The sequence below is a fragment of the Oryctolagus cuniculus genome, chromosome 14 (genome assembly GCF_964237555.1).
Source record: "Oryctolagus cuniculus chromosome 14, mOryCun1.1, whole genome shotgun sequence".
Classification (NCBI taxonomy): domain Eukaryota; kingdom Metazoa; phylum Chordata; class Mammalia; order Lagomorpha; family Leporidae; genus Oryctolagus; species Oryctolagus cuniculus.
In genome coordinates this window covers 5,872,992-5,888,594 of record NC_091445.1, presented here as the reverse complement: position 1 = coordinate 5,888,594, position 15,603 = coordinate 5,872,992, and the positions used below count along the sequence as shown (strand labels likewise).

The 15,603-nt window shown below is 47.3% G+C and overlaps 1 long non-coding RNA gene across 1 annotated transcript; it reads left to right on the top strand.

The window, feature by feature from the left end:
• Positions 1-5,301: 5,301 nt before the first annotated feature.
• Positions 5,302-14,551, top strand: LOC127492795 (uncharacterized). The gene is made up of 3 exons (XR_007922565.2): positions 5,302-11,343; positions 11,637-11,706; positions 13,938-14,551. It is a non-coding gene; the product is annotated as an uncharacterized lncRNA (long non-coding RNA).
• The last annotated feature ends 1,052 nt before the right edge of the window (positions 14,552-15,603 follow it).

Here is a 15,603-nt window from a genome sequence, read left to right as displayed (position 1 = left end):
TCAAGGTGCTTTCCAGGGAACACTGTTCCCGGGCTCAGCTGCCATCCCTCAGCTCATATTGGCTGGGGCTCAGTGGGAAAAGGATGTCCACATAGCCATAGCTGGTTACTCTTCTGGGCATAGGAACACATCACCCAGCTGGTGAATCCGGGCTGACACACGTGCCCAAGAGTACACACAGCCACAGGTTTCCACACAAGAGTAGACACAGTCACAGGAGTTTTCAAACTCTGCCTCCTTTTCCTTTTCTGTCTATGTCTTCATTGCTACATCTCTCTGGGTTCCCCAGATGCCTGGGTCCAAAAAATATAAAAACATGAAAATGATGTGATACCCATGTGGGAGAAAGACACAGCTCTGGGATATTTTCAAGACAGAGCATCGTCATTCCAGCCACGTCTCGTGGGGAGATAACCATCCAAGGCAGACTGAGTGAGGCAGGATGTCCCAGGTGAAGGCCAGAGGCAGGGGAGAGCCCATCTGTAAGGATTCCACCTAGTGCTCAGCTGCTTTTGCCTGTTCTTCCCAGGATCCACCTGCCGTAGAACCCCCGGGTCCCTCGGGGCTCGGCTGGGCTAGCACAATGCTGACGGGCATAGGTTTGCCATGGAACAAACGTATAATCATTTGGGTTGGACTTAGTGGAAGGGCGCGTCAGGCAGTGCCCCAGGCCACTGACTGCCCAGCAGCTGCTCTGTCTCAAGTCTTGCCAAGGTGTGGATGTCCCTGGAACCTGCCGAGTATTCCTGGCCGCAGACACGGGTGTCCTGTGTGCCCCATGAGTCATTTTGGGGAGAAGAACAAAGGTTTCCAGATGAATCTGCAAGCCTTGAGCACCGCTCACATGCAGGGCCTCTTGAAAGGTTATTGTGTTTGCCTCTAACTGGGGTAGAGTGAAAAAGCAGCTTCCGCCTGGGCGGGCCTGCATTGTCATCTTGGCTCCACGACTGACCGATGTGTGACCTGGAGTCATTGTGCTTTGCTTAGCCACTGAGGTTTCTCATTGTCAAGAATGGAGGTCCTATCACCAGATAGGCTTATTGTGCAAGTTAAACGGCAGTGAGAGGTGCCTACCTGGCCCTGGGCGTGTGGCAGGCTTCCGAGAAATGTTCCTCAATTCCAAATGTTTGTCTCTTTTAAGAAAAAGCGCTACACCGTTCCTCCTTCGTATGGATTTCACATCCTAGCCAAGCACTGTAGCCAACATATTACGGATTGTCTCACCTGAACAACGGTGCCACGTAAGTGGAAATCCACTCACTGACCACAGCCACGCGTCCTCATCAGTATACGCCTCCTCACATACTTCTTAAAAGCTATTAGGTCTGCGTTCCTCTGCACAGCAGCTGCCTTAGTCTAATGAGTGTGAGATCATTCATTTCTGGACTTGTTTGCTTTTTTGATACAAACTCACTTGATCAACTGTGACTTAAAAGTTGACAAGGAGAGAACATAGAAATGATCCAATGCAGTTCTAGAAAACTAAAACATTGGCTGTCTCGTTCTTAAATCACTGTTTTGGAAATACGTGCTTGTATGTGTTCTATTGCATATGTGAGTACATATGTGGCATTTCTGTGTTTTCCGTGTTAACAGTCGACCCTCGCAGAAATCTCGGGAGAAGAACACAGGATCCAAGAAAAGACCGCCCTGTTCTCCAGCTCTTGTGTGATTTGTTTGCTGTTTCTCAAGTCTTGAAATATGTGCAATCTCGATTTTGCCAAGTCTTTATGTTTTGTCACTTCCAATAAGTTATTAGATCGCACATGTGTTTCTGTTTTGAGAATACATCGCGTTATCTGTTACAGACATGAAAAGTCAGACGCGAAGGGAGTGGCAATCGGTGAGGACGTGAGCCTTGGTGTGGGAGGGGCAAGAGGGCAGGGACTGGCAGCACGGGGCTGATGCCACAGAGCTCCAGCCAGGTCCTGGGCATGACCCGTGTGCCCATTCTCCAGCTGCGCCCCTATGAGGGGACCAACTCAGCATGCTGTTATTTGATGCTTCTGGAATAATAAGGTCTTCTTTTTTTTAGAACTTATTAACACATTAGATTGTCTCAGGGTCACAGTAAAATGCTTGATAATTACTATAACACATTCTCATCATTTCTCATGTTAATGTGGTATTAATACAAAGAGGACTGATTCAGTATAGTTCATCAATACAATTCTAACAGTGCAATGATACGTCTCCCTTCATTCCTCTCTAGGGTCTTCATTATATAGAGGTACTTCAAAAACTATGTGGGCACAGGGTACTAAAAGATGTGTTTATTTGAGTGCAATTTTAGAAAAAGCATGCATAGTTTTTCTCATAATTGCATTTTCCATGAACTTTTGAGGGCCCATCATAATGTAATAAAATCGGTAACCATGTGTGGGAGGCTAACCTTCTGTTTGTGCCGTGCAGTCGGCTAAGTGCTGCAGCCCCAGGGAGATGGGTGCAGCTTCTTGCAGGGTTGTTGGAAGCATCATTGTCTCTGTGAGGTTGCTCAATGGAACAGCAGGTTCTCAGATGAGCACAGATCCACTCTTCATTCCTTCTTTTTTAAAGATGTATTTATTTGAAAGGCAGAGCTAAAGAGAAGGGGGAGGGAGAGGTATTTTCCATCTGCTGCTTCACTCCCCAGATGGCTACAATGGCCAGGGCTGGGCCAGGAGCTTCATCCGGGTCTCCCACATAGGTGGCAGGGGCCCAAGAACTGCCTTCCTAGCCCATTAGCGGAGTGCTGGATCAGAAGTGGAGCAGCCGAGACTTGAACTGGCACTCAGAGGATGCTGGCGTCACAGGCAGCGACTTTACCTACTACACCATGATGCCAGCCCCTCTTCCTTCATTCTTTGAGGGGGCAATCTGAATTTTCTATAGCAGGGGTAGAGAATGGCCCACAAAATCCTTCGGTCTGACCCTGCCAAGGTGACTTGAAATTCACTAAATGGACAGCAGGCAAACTTTTAAGCTGATAATCTTGCGTAGCCCACCAACGGTGTTACAAATATTCAAACTGCCCTTGCAGAAGAAAAGCTTCTGTACCCCTCATCTAAATGTTTCCCACCACGTCCCAGCCCTGCAGGTGTGTGGCCAGGTGATGGGAGTCCCCGGCTTACTCCACCCCCTCACGGAGGCTGCCTCTCTGAATTCTGCACAGTGAGTCCTTTTCCTCCTGCATCTTTTTTTAGTTCCAGAACTTAGGAAATTTTTCCAGTTCCAATATCTGTCTTTAGAGAAAAAAGCAAAGTATGCTGATTCACATTGGTTTATGTTGAATATCTTTTCCAAAGATTAAAAACAAAAAACAGTTGGGTTATTCACGCCCCACAGCATCCTAAGACTAGAGAGAACCCCTTTATCAATCTCAGATACCCTAACGCCTGCACTTGGTCCTGTGCTCATTGGATCCAACTGTGCCATTTTCGCAGCCACGTGGGAGCTCCTACCCCGTCCACGGACCTCATCCCTAGGACAAAAACAAGCTGTGCACTGGGCAGGTGCCCCCAGATCCATCAACAACTTGTTCTAGTGCCTGCACAGACTCTACAGGGATATGTGGGGGCATACCAAGTGTTTATTCTCTCTGCTAAAAGGGATTTAAAATGGTATAAAAAGTGATCAGATGAGCAGACAAGGGCGATTGGAATTGGTGCCTCTAAATGAAATCTGTGTGAAATAATGATGAAGTGCAAAGAGAAAGGAGATGACTTTTTCAGGCTCCTAGGTAATTAGTTTGCCAATGCAATTATGTGTTTAATTTACGTCTGACTCCCCAGCTAGCCAAAATAATGGGGAAATCTGATAGATTGCAGAGTTGTCTTGTCCAGAAAAGGAAGCATTGATATAAGAAAAGATTTTTTTTCCAGGCACTGAACTCTAGAAAGGATTTATGGATTGGGGACTTGATATAAGAGATTCACATAGATTAATAGAAAATTGCTTCTAGTATAGTTTTGCAAATTATTCTTCAAATGGATGTTTTCATTTCATCTTTCAGTGAAAGCTGAAGGAGTAATATTAAACTTGAACCCAGTAAACTCAGGTGCATCAAAGATGAATGGGAATCCATCTATGAACCCTTCTGGATTTTTCTATAAAAACCCTCTGGATTTTTCTATCCCAGATCGCGATTGAGTCTGCACTAACTGGAGCTCATCTGGAGGCAGAGGCTGAGAGGTACAGCACAGGTAACAATTTCCAAAACAGAAATAGAACATTGTATCTTCTAATAATTTTAAATAATTATTTTATGTATCCTAGAAAAGTAAAACTCGACATAGTCACTACCCAGCAATTGCCACTGTAAATGCCCGGGTTCATCTTGCCATAGTTCTGTGTGTATTGATGTCTGTATGTGTATTTTAAGATTTATTTTATTTGAAAGGCAGAGCTACAGCGAGAGGGAGAGGTCTTCCATTGCTGGTTCATTCCCCAAGTGGCTGGGGCTGGGCCAGAAAGGAGCCAGGAGCCTCATCCTGGTCTCCCATGGGGCGCAGGGGTCCATGCACTTGGGCCACCCTCCGCTGCTTTCCCAGGTGCACAAAACCGCAGTGCCAGTCTGTTTATTTTTACCCACTTTTTCTCCTCAATCAACAAGCATTGTCTTCCCATTTGAATGGATTTTTCATCTGGTGTCATACTGAGGCCATATTTAAATTGACCCCATAGGGCTGGTGTCGTGGCGTAGTGGGTAAAGCCACCGCCTGCAGTGCCAGCATCCCATATGGGTGCCGGACCAAGTCCCGGCTGCTCCTCTTCCGATCCAGCTCTCTGCTATGGCCTGAGCCCTTGGGTCCCTGCACCCACGTGAGAGACCTGGAGGAAGCCCCTGGCTCTGGATTGGCCCAGCTCCTGCCATTGCGGCCATCTGGGGAGTGAACCAGTTGATGGAAGACTTACTTTCTCTCTCTTTCTCTGCCTCCCTGTAACTCTTCCTTTAAAATAATAAATATTTAAAAAATAAATTGACCCAATTGTCGATAAAATGTTCCAGCCCAGTGGATGCTTAGGGCAGGGGATTCACTGGATCTGATTGTAGGTCTTTCAATCAGGCACAGCCTCCTGTTAAGACTGTCACTTGTTGAGGGGACAGGGACAGCAATCCTCCAGGGTGTTCCACCGTCCAGATTTGTGTGGTTACTCTGATAATCTAGGTGCGGGTTGGGGCTGGACAGTGCAGGGGACCCCCAGGCCCTGACCTGAGCCAGGGAGAGAGCAGCTGTGAGTGACTGCCTGCCAGGACAACTCCTGGCGGCTGGAGCTACAGCAGAGCTGAGTCCACACGGTTGATCTGGTCCCTGGCTGGTGGGAGCAGATCCTGCTGAGGGGTCATGAGAGGGAGACTGCAGCCAAGGCAAGGTGTGGTTGCTGGCTGTAGGCCAAGACAGCGCAGGAACCGGATGGAGAGCTGTTTGCTGGAGGACGCACATCTCTCTCTTTGAGACCATGACTCCGGTCCTGTCACCAGCACGCTCCGACTTTGCTCCATGTCCTTCCCTGGGAACAGTGAGCTCATTGGAGAGGCAAATCCCCATTGCAGCAGCCCTAGGGCAGGAGAGACTGCCCCTATGACTGCGTAAAGTCCTCATTCTGGAATGGTCTTTTAGAAGGACATCCCTCGGTCAAGGTTGGTCACCGCCTTGTCTCCAGTATACTAGCAGGAAGGCGTGGAGGGGTGTTGGGCATCATGAGGTATAACTGAGAGCTGTGTGTAGTACCACCCTATGCCCAGACAAGAGGGGGTACTTCTTTCCCGGGCCTCCTCCAGTCATGGACTGTGATGGGCTGAGGCTTTCCTGGGCCAGCAGGGCCTGGTGCCCAGGTCTTGCAACAAGCTGCAGACTCCTGAACCCTGCACTGCCCTCTCCACAGGTGTAACTCCCTGGGGGTTCCCCTGACGCACCCCTACCTGCAGGCTGGATTGTGCATGGAGCATGGGTGAACTCACAGACACCAGGAGCCTCAAGACGGACCCAGGCCTGGGACGAGAAGTCAGGCTGCTGCCTGGCCTTCCAGTGGACCACCGAGGCACCCCTGTGCAGGTAGGAGGCCAGGGCATTCCAGGTCACGGTCTTTTGTATCCTTGCCCAAGTCTGAAGTCATTAGGGATGCACCTGCTGCTATTTGACACTGCTCAGGGAAGTGTTCCTGAGGGGAAAAGCTGGTGTTTACCCCACTTTCTACCCAAGGAAATCTGCTAGAGTCTATGGTTCATGAATGAGCTGAGCACCGGCCTCCATGCCTCCGGGTTCCTGTGTGACCCCATCCCCGGGCGGCTGTTAGTGAGCTTGACCTCAGTCTGAGAAGTGGCTCCTGCATGATCCAAGCTCCTGGGCTTCTCCTTGGGCTCAGCTTCGGGCTGTTCCTGTCGATTCCCCACCTGCACCAGGGCAGTGCAGGGAAGGTACACAGGGAAGGTACACAGACGGTGGCCAAGGACTCCATTGAGTTAAAGGCCCTTGTAATGGCCACGGAGTAGGATGTAGAAAATGTTACTTTATTACGATTGTTGCCACTGTTAGGCATGTATTACAGTGTTTTTCTTCTTGAAATACTGTAGCTAGAAGCTGGTGTGAGGTTGCTCTTAGGACGTACAACAAAGAGCTGCCACAAATCAAAGGAGTATTTAGAAGATGCTTTTGCACAGGAGGACAGGGGAGTGAACGGCGCCAATTTGCCAGCTCCGCTCCTGCAGAACAAGAAGTGAAATACTATCATGAGCAGCAGGGCGTGGGTACAACCTCAATTACACAACTCAGCCTTCTCAGAGACACTTTTTATAATACGTTCTTAGGGAAAAAGTCATGTACCATCTAATTCAATCCACAGTTAGAAATGGATGTGTACATTTTAGGTGAGCTCAGAACAAAAAGAATAGGGGAGTGGGGGGAAAGTTTTCTTTGCAATGTTTTAAGAATAAGAGAAACCCCAGGACCCAGGCCAGGAGCCGTGTCTCCCTGTGGTCCCGTGCACCCTGCTGCACAACCATCAGCGTGGTTCGTGGGACGCACGGTATCGGAAGGCTCCTAAGTGAAAACATCCGAACCTGGGGAACCCGATCCAGGTCACCGGGGCTCCATTTCCAGAAAGGCACTGAAAGACATCATTGTTGGTTCCCGGGGACCAGTGAATTGAGTTTCCATTTGGTAATTACAAGCAGATCCAGCATTTGAGGGTTTCTATAAGCAGAACAAGCTCTAGTATGGTGGAACCAGGGCTGCATCTGCCAATTCCCCGGAGAGGAGGGCACGCTGCACTCTGAGCTGGTTTTCTGCTATTCCACGGTCCAGGGTAAGTTTTTTTCCCCTTTACCGCGTCACAGTGATCATTATTGCTCCCATGTTGATTTGGTCTAGTGGGACATTGTTCACCATAACGCCTGAAAATATGGGGGAAAAGAGACTCAGGTTATCTTGTTCCCCAGTCTGCATCGTCTGCATTTTTGAGCATTCCTGACCCTGAAAAATACAGGACACCCTCAAGAAATGGAAGCGTTGTCTTGCTGGATTGGAAATAGTGGACGAGACACTGCGTGTGCCTGCTCTTCCCTGGCCATCAGAACTGTGCCATCTCAAGTAGACTCTCAGAACAACGGCATTCAGAGTGAAAATAAATCGGGGACAAAGGTACACTGGGGGCTTTCTACACAGCAACAGAATAAAAGAACCATGAGGACTTGCCACAAAATGGATGAGTCTCAGACATTCTACTGATGGGAGCAGCCAGGTCTACAAATTGATGGACTCGTTCCATGAAGTTCGAGGACAGGCAAAACCGATCTGTGGTGCTGAACTTGGACATTTCAGGGGTCAGGGGTTAGATTCATAGGAAAGGGCATGAAGGAAACTTGGAGAGTCTGGACATGTCCTCCAGCTCGATCCAGGCCCGTCCATTGGTAAAACAATGATCAGCCTGCATCACCCCAATGAGTGCAGCAGCTGGGATGGGGCCAGGCCACAGCCAGGAGCCAGGAGCTCCAGCCAGATCTCCCGTGTGGGTGGCAGGGGCCCAAGCTCTTGGGTCATCATCCTTTGTTTTCCCAGACACACTGGCAGGGAGCAGGATCAGAAGTGGCACAGCTGGGACATGAACTGCACCCATATGGGATGCCAGCATTGCAGTCAGTGGCTTAACCTGCTATGCCAAAATGCTGGCTCCTCTCTTTTGTTTCCCATCTCCATATCTCAAACAGAAGGTGAAGGGAGATTCCAGAACCATTTGAGATGATCAGTGAGCAAACTGGATTCAACCCTTCTTTGACTTCCTTGAGTGAGTGAGTGTACACAGTTCTTAGGACGGCTCAGGAATTGTTCAGCTTGCCAATGGCGTGAGGATGGGCTGTACTTAGTAGAAATTACATTGGCAGGTTTGATCTCTTCCCCGGCTAGTGACACACAGCTGATATTGGGCAGGTGCCGGGTGCCCGGCAGCCACAGGGCCATGAGCATGGAGCCCGTATTCTACAGTGTGCTGCCCTGCTGGTCCCCCAGGTGGGGTGTATGCGCTGTGTATAAACACTTTTGGCTTCTGATGGTTCCATTGTAAGTGGAAGAGTGTCTTAATTTGTCACTTGAAGGTTTATAAGGCCTGCCCGTGTTTATTACCTCATTTGATCATGATAACAACCCTAAGAAATACACATCTGGCCAGCACCACGGCTCACTAGGCTAATCCTCCACCTGCGGTGCCGGCACCCTGGGTTCTAGTCCCGGTTGGGGTGCCAGATTCTGTCCCGATTGCTCCTCTTCCAGTCCAGCTCTCTGCTGTGGCCCGGGAGTGCAGTCGAGGATGGCCCAAGTGCTTGGGCCCTGCACCCGCATGGGAGACCAGGAGAAGCACCTGGCTCCTGGCTTCAGATGGGTGCAGTGCGCCGGCCGTAGCGGCCATTTGGGGAGTGAACAAATGGAAAAGGAAGACCTTTCTCTCTGTCTAACTCTGCCTGTCAAAAAAAAAAAAAAAAAAAAAAAAAAAGAAAAAGAAAAAGAAATATGCATCCATATATATAGAAACATATTTAAGCTGAGAAAATTTAAATGACTTGACAAAACCAGTAACTGGGACAGCCCTGTTAGCCCTGTTTGCACGCAGGTGGATGCGTAGACCTGGCCTAGCCCCATAGCCACTGTTGTTGTCACTGGGGGAGGGAACAGCGGGAGCTGTCTGTAAAATCTCTCTGCCCATCCAATAATTTTTTTAAATGTTTTAAAAAATTAATATAAACCCAAGTTTATGATCAAATTCAGGAAACACATGAACAATTCGGAAAAACAAAATTTACATCTTCATTTTGATAGCTGCCAACTGAGCATTTCAGTGAATTTTCAATGAATGGGACACACCTCAGCTGTACTCAGAGTGCCTGTGAGTTTGTCATGCGTGGACAGGATGTATTTTCACAGCACCGTACAGGTAATAAGATGCCTTGAGCTTTCCGTTCTGCCCACGATGACTTTAAGCTCACGTTCAGGCTTCCTTCCCACCCGCGCTCACAGGAAGTCTCGGGGAATGGGCACACTGCTCAGCAGGAGGTGGAGACAAGGGCTCCCAGGCTGGTTCTTTCCAGCTGGCACCATCTGTGCTTGGAAGGAGGTAAACTAATGACCGCCCGACCTCATGTCTCACTGCAGCCTTCACACCAGCTCTGTAAAATGAAACAATTTCAACTTTCTTACTTAAAATCTATTACTAGTTTATTGCCGGGTGACTTGATGCATTAAAGGAGCACACACTTGAGTAAGATAGCTTACCTTTCCAGCTGCATTGCCTCACAGTGAGTTGCTTTTGTAGTAATATGCATTTCGTTGTGTGCATTCACACTTCTCCAGGAAGCAAGCATCCGTAAGCCGCCCCGGTCTGCCCATGGAGCCTATGGTCCAGCAAACGTAACAGCCTGTGCTTACTACTGTGTACACATTTAACCGTGTTTCTGAACAGCATACAAATTTAGGAAAACCTTGTGCATTCTTGATCTGTGCCTCGGATTTTCTCCAGGTATGGCCTTAAACACCAGGTGAGATGTTTTCCCTTTGTTGTTTTGGCCATGTCTCCACAATACAATGCTCATCCCAGGGCAAGCAAGATCTATGTTGTGTCGTTGCTCCCTGTAGCTAGAAGTGTGGCCACTAAAGGGCTGGAGTCCCGTGTTTCTGAGTGTCTCTTGGTTGTGCTCACTAAGCAGAAGCAGCGAACTCTGTTTCCTTAAGGCTCCTGGAAGAGCTTAAGGTTGCTGTGCTAGTCCTGAGTGCCTACCATGGCCCGGCAGTTGTCCATCAGCACAAGGCTGTCAGCAGCAGGTGGAGAGAAACTTGGCATCTGAACTGACCAGGTGCTCCAAGCTGATGCTCCATCACCGCACTGTGGAGACGCGGGATTCGGTCAGGTCTGTATCCCTGCCAGCTCTCAGGTGTCGAATGCAACAGGTAATAACGACGATGTTCTGCATCCTGTAACGTGAAGCAACGCAAACCGCTCTGTTTTTAAACGAAGCAAGTGTAGCCTCAATTATGTACACAGTGACAATGACAGCAGGAGTGGCTGAGTTGCTCATGTAAAAAAGGCTAAAAATAAAGGCAGCAGGACAAGCAGCAGGTGCCAGAGCGCCCAGTTCCACATTTCTTCTCCATATATTGAATTAAAGCACAGTTACAAGTACTGGACGCTTGCGAATGATTAAAATACTTGAAAAGTGAAATGCTGCCATAAAAATAAAAATAAAACCAAGTGTCCTGCCAAAGCCAGCACTTAATTATTCCCATACTTTCCATGCTAATGAAGTGTGCTGGTTTTAAAAGGGTGGGGCTTGAAGCCTCCCTGAACACGTTTTTTAACCTCTTCTGCTCAGTTCTCGTGCTGTAAATTAAGCACAACAGGAGTGATTACGTTCCTCTTGCAACATAGGGAGTGGCAAGCACTCACTGTTACACACTGTAAGCCACTCACGCCGTAAGAAATGGCAGACAACCTGCATGGGTAAATTTCAGCATCCAGTGTTCGCACATTGAGATCTGCCGCGGAGCGTCTCTGTGAGCTGAGGAGGATTCTCATGCGTGGGTCCTGGGGGGTGGCTGGCTAATGGCTGATCATGGATGGTTCAGCTCTGTGCCACATGGATCTCACCACCCAGGTGAGTGAAACACATCATTGAGACCGCAGAAACATGCTAACATCTTGCGAAGGTTGCTGGTATCCTCTACATCCTACAGCTCAAAGAAAGCCACATCCTGAGCCTCTGGGAAAAGTGCTTCGCCTCCAGAGGACAAGAGCTGCAAAGTTCCATGGGAAACAGCATGGACCCAGGGAGAGGGCGAGAACTGAGACCATGAGCACTCTCAGCTGCCGCACCATCACTTGGTAAGGGGTATGTGTGTGTGTGTGAGTGTGTGTGTTGTTCTTTTTCCTTGAATTTCTTTCCCCACAGGTGGGCTCACACAGATTGCCAGTCCCATTTCTCCTTTTCCTAAATATATCTCAATTGCAAAACAAGTCCCATATATACATTTTTTCCTAGATCCTTGTGTGCCTATGTCGACTGCAACTGACATATTTCAATTTTGCAAATGTCACATTGAAGTGCACCTAAAACACGAATGTAGGATGGATATCAGATAGTCACTGTAGATGTTTACTATTTTTATTCACTTTAGATTTTTACTCGTCATGAAAGAGTCATGGTGGCTGGCTGACGCTCGTCTCTCCAAGGCACCACCGTCCCTGGTATGTGGATTCCTTCATAATCTGCCTAGAACCTGGCCCACAGCTGACTTGTATCTGATACAATGATGACCTCCTCTCACCACGCTCTCATTTGGAAAAAATCCATGAATGAGGCACATCCATGTCCTTGCGGCATAATCCCAGCCAGCAGTTTTGACTATTTCCTGCTAAATGGTTTTTCACAAGAATATGACACATTCTCCCACTCAAAACCTAGGGTCATGGTCCCCAGTAATTGGCATGGGTGATGTTCCCTGTGACTTCACAACGCAGATGCCACAGGGAAATCCTCGAGGATGCATTCGCAACTTCTGGGAACATCAGCCCAATGTCAGCTTAATTAAGAGATGGTGTGGGGGTTGGTCTTCCCCCCTACAAAGAAAGGTTTTCCTTGGCACCCGCCCCAGTAGTATGCTATGTAGACGCAGCTGGAAGGTGCCATAGCCATGACATCGGTACATCTTATGTCTGAGGTACTTGGGTGACTCAGACGTGGTTCTAGGATCCTGGCTTAGGTCTGGCCCAGCCCTGGCTGAAGTAGACATTTAGGGAGTGAACGAGGGAATCGGAGTTTGCTCTCTCTCTCTCTCTCTCTGCCTCTGCAAGTAAAGATTTAAAAAGCATTCTAACTGGTATGAGACGGAGCAAGGTCCTGACTCCCTCCGAGTGCCAGTGTCCCCATATGGAGAACAAGGATGGCAACATCAATCTTGGAGGAAGGCTGCAAGGTCTGGAAATGCTACACGCCGTGTGTTTGCCACCACACTTGACACTTTTCACAGTCGATGGCATGCATTATTATTACCAGAGTCGCTGAAAACTCTAGGATCAAGGCAAAGTAATCCCATCCCCAAACCAAAGCCATCATGTGGTTTGGCCTAAATTATGTTATTATGACTCAAGAAAGCAATGTTATCAGAAAATTAGGGGTTGAAATTACGATGTTCTGAAATGCCTTAAATTAATGACTAGAGCCCTCACATCGTGCATGTTCTTTGGGAAGGAAATGTCGTCTCCAGCCTTTATCCTGTTCAGCACCGCCACTTTTCAGCTTTGCCTCGTTGGGCAGAGGAGGCTGCTGAGAGAAGCCTGCAGCGAAGCACGGAGTATCTGTTTCACGGGAGAACGGCCCGGGATTGGATCTGAAAGCCCTTTGCTAACGTGTTGAAAGCATGGACTCGGTGATTCATGCTTGGTGCACCAGCCTCGGTCACAAAGAAGTGTTTTGCAACTAGTGTCTTGGCAACTTCACACAAAGCCCCCATAGAAAAATATCCTGACAACCTCCCCACCAAAAAAGAGAAAACATCTCTTTGGGTAAACACTGGGTGAACAGAACAGGGTTAGTGAACAAGCCAGTGAGTCGTGGCGCATCCAGAAACCCTATGTCAGAACACCAGGTATTTGGTTTCCAGAACACACTGTGCTTGAGTCCACTGCGGAGCAGCTAGCTTGCAATCCTGGGAAAGACGACCCATGCAGAGCCATCCCTGTTCCTTCAAACTGGCTACAAGAGGGCAGGGCTGGCGTGGCTCTATGGCTCTATGACAATGTTCAGTCCCCAAGGGCCTTGCGCAGGAAGTGACTTCTGTTGGGAAACAAAGCTGGGCCCCAGTCATGGTCAGTGCCCAGTTCCAGTCCGCGGGGGCCTGTGCCTGGCCAAGAGTAACAGTGGTGTTGCACACGCATACGACCCCCAGACTCAACTTCCTCTCTCTTCAGCACAGAAATAGGCAGGCACACTGGAGGAAAAATAAAACTATATCATTGGACACCCATTTTTCTAAATTTTCTGTTTTTAAAGTTAATGGAACAAACATATGATTCTGTGAGCAGCTGTAAAATTTTAATCTCAGCAAACAGTGTTTTTTTTTCTTTAAATTAATTTGTTTGAATAGTGGAGTTACACAGAAGGAGAGGCAGAGGCAGAGAAATAGAGAAGTCTTCTGTTTTCTGGTTCACTCCCCAAATGGCCACAAGGCCAGTGCTGGGCCTGACCAAAACAGGGAGCCAGGAGCTTCATCCCAGTCTTCCACATGGGTGCAGGAGCCCAAGCACTTGGGCCGTCTGCTGCTGCTGCCCCAGGCACATGAGCAGGGAGCTGGATAGGAAGTGGAGCAGCCAGGACTCGCGTAGAGCCCATGTGGGATGCTGGGGCTGCAGGCGGTGGCGTAACCCACTACTGCCCCAGAAAAGTGTTACATCTCCTCTCATTCTCCTTCTTTCACTAGGTGCGTCCAGGTGAACGTTACTCAAGGTGTTGATCTTCAGTCCATGACACTTAGCATGTTTTTGCTGGAAATCATTAAGTGATGGTTTCCCATGGTCTTTTGTGAAACAAGTAAGTGATAAACATGCTAATCTGTGCAGTATTCACAGAAAGATAATGCTATGTCCCCATTTTAGTAGATTCTTGACAGTTTTGAATGCCCCAAGCTTTCCATGATTTCAAGTCATTCCCACAGTCGTCTGATTGTTGAACGGGATTTCATGAGTGACTTTATAAGTTAACTTAGCAAAATGCAGGTGCAGTAATATAACAGCATTTTTGAATCTGGTAGAGGTATAACCCATAATTTTTTATGAACTCAGCCTGGCTCCTGATGTTCTAGTTTCTCAATAACAATTGACTTTTACTTGCTATTTAATAAACGGTTTTACTGAGATATATTTACATACTATAGAGTTCACCTTTTTCAAGGGTACAGTTAAATGGTTTTTAGTATACTTGCAGAATTAGGCAACGATCACCACAGTATGTCTTTAGAACATTGTTATCATCCCCACAAAAAAAATCTTTAACCTTTGAGTAGGTACTCAACACTCCTGCCCCCTTCTCCTCTCCTCTCCCCTCCTCAGAGCTCCAGGAACACTGCTCTACGGTCTCTCTAGATCTGCCTATTCCAGACACTTTGTACAAATTACGGTGTACAACATGTGTTCTGAGATGGACTTCTTTCACTCCATGTTTTTGAGGTTCCTTCACATTGTAACTTCAATTATGTTCACTGTTGATTAATCACCACATCTTATGTATCCATTTATCAGGTGCTGAACATGTGTGTTGTTTCCACACTTTAGCTGTTATGAATAATACTGCTGAGAACATCAGTGCACACATTTTAATGTGAGTGTGTGTTTTTGTGTCTCAGGTGAATAACTTAGGGTGGAGTTTTGCTCAGTCAGTCCACATTGAGCATCTCCACACATTGCCAAGTTAGGTTTTGAAGTGGCTGAACCGTTCTGTTTTCCTACTAGAAATATAGGATAACCAGAATTTCTCAACATCCTTGACAGCATTTGTTACTGCCTCTTTTCCATTATAGCTACTCTGGGTATGAAGTGGTATCCTGTGGTTTCAGTTAGCATTTTCCTAATGACTAATGATGTTGAGCATCTTTTCATGTGGTAATTAGCTGTTCATATATCTTCCTTACAGAAATGTTTATTCAAATCCTGCGTACAGTTAAGAGAATGGTTTTCTTTATTGTTGACTTTTAAGAGTTGTTCTTAGATCCTAACCACAAGTCCCTTAAAGAGAGTGATGATTTGCAAATAACTTCCTCCATTCTGCTGGTTGTCTTTTACTTACTCGGCTATGTTCTTTGGAGCACAAACGTTTTTAATTTGGGTGAAGTCTAAATATCAAAATCTTTAACTTTAAAAAAGTTAGTTGGCAAATGAAAATTGTATATTTCCAGGGTATACAACGAGATACTCTTACACACTGATACGTTGTATAATGATTACCATAGTCTAATTGATTATATTCATCACTACCTAGTTGCCATTGTGTGTGTGAGAGAGTACATGTGTGTATGAAGACAATTAATATCTTCTCTCTCATCAAATTCCATGCAAGTATTAGTGACTAGAGGAACCATGTTGTATATTATG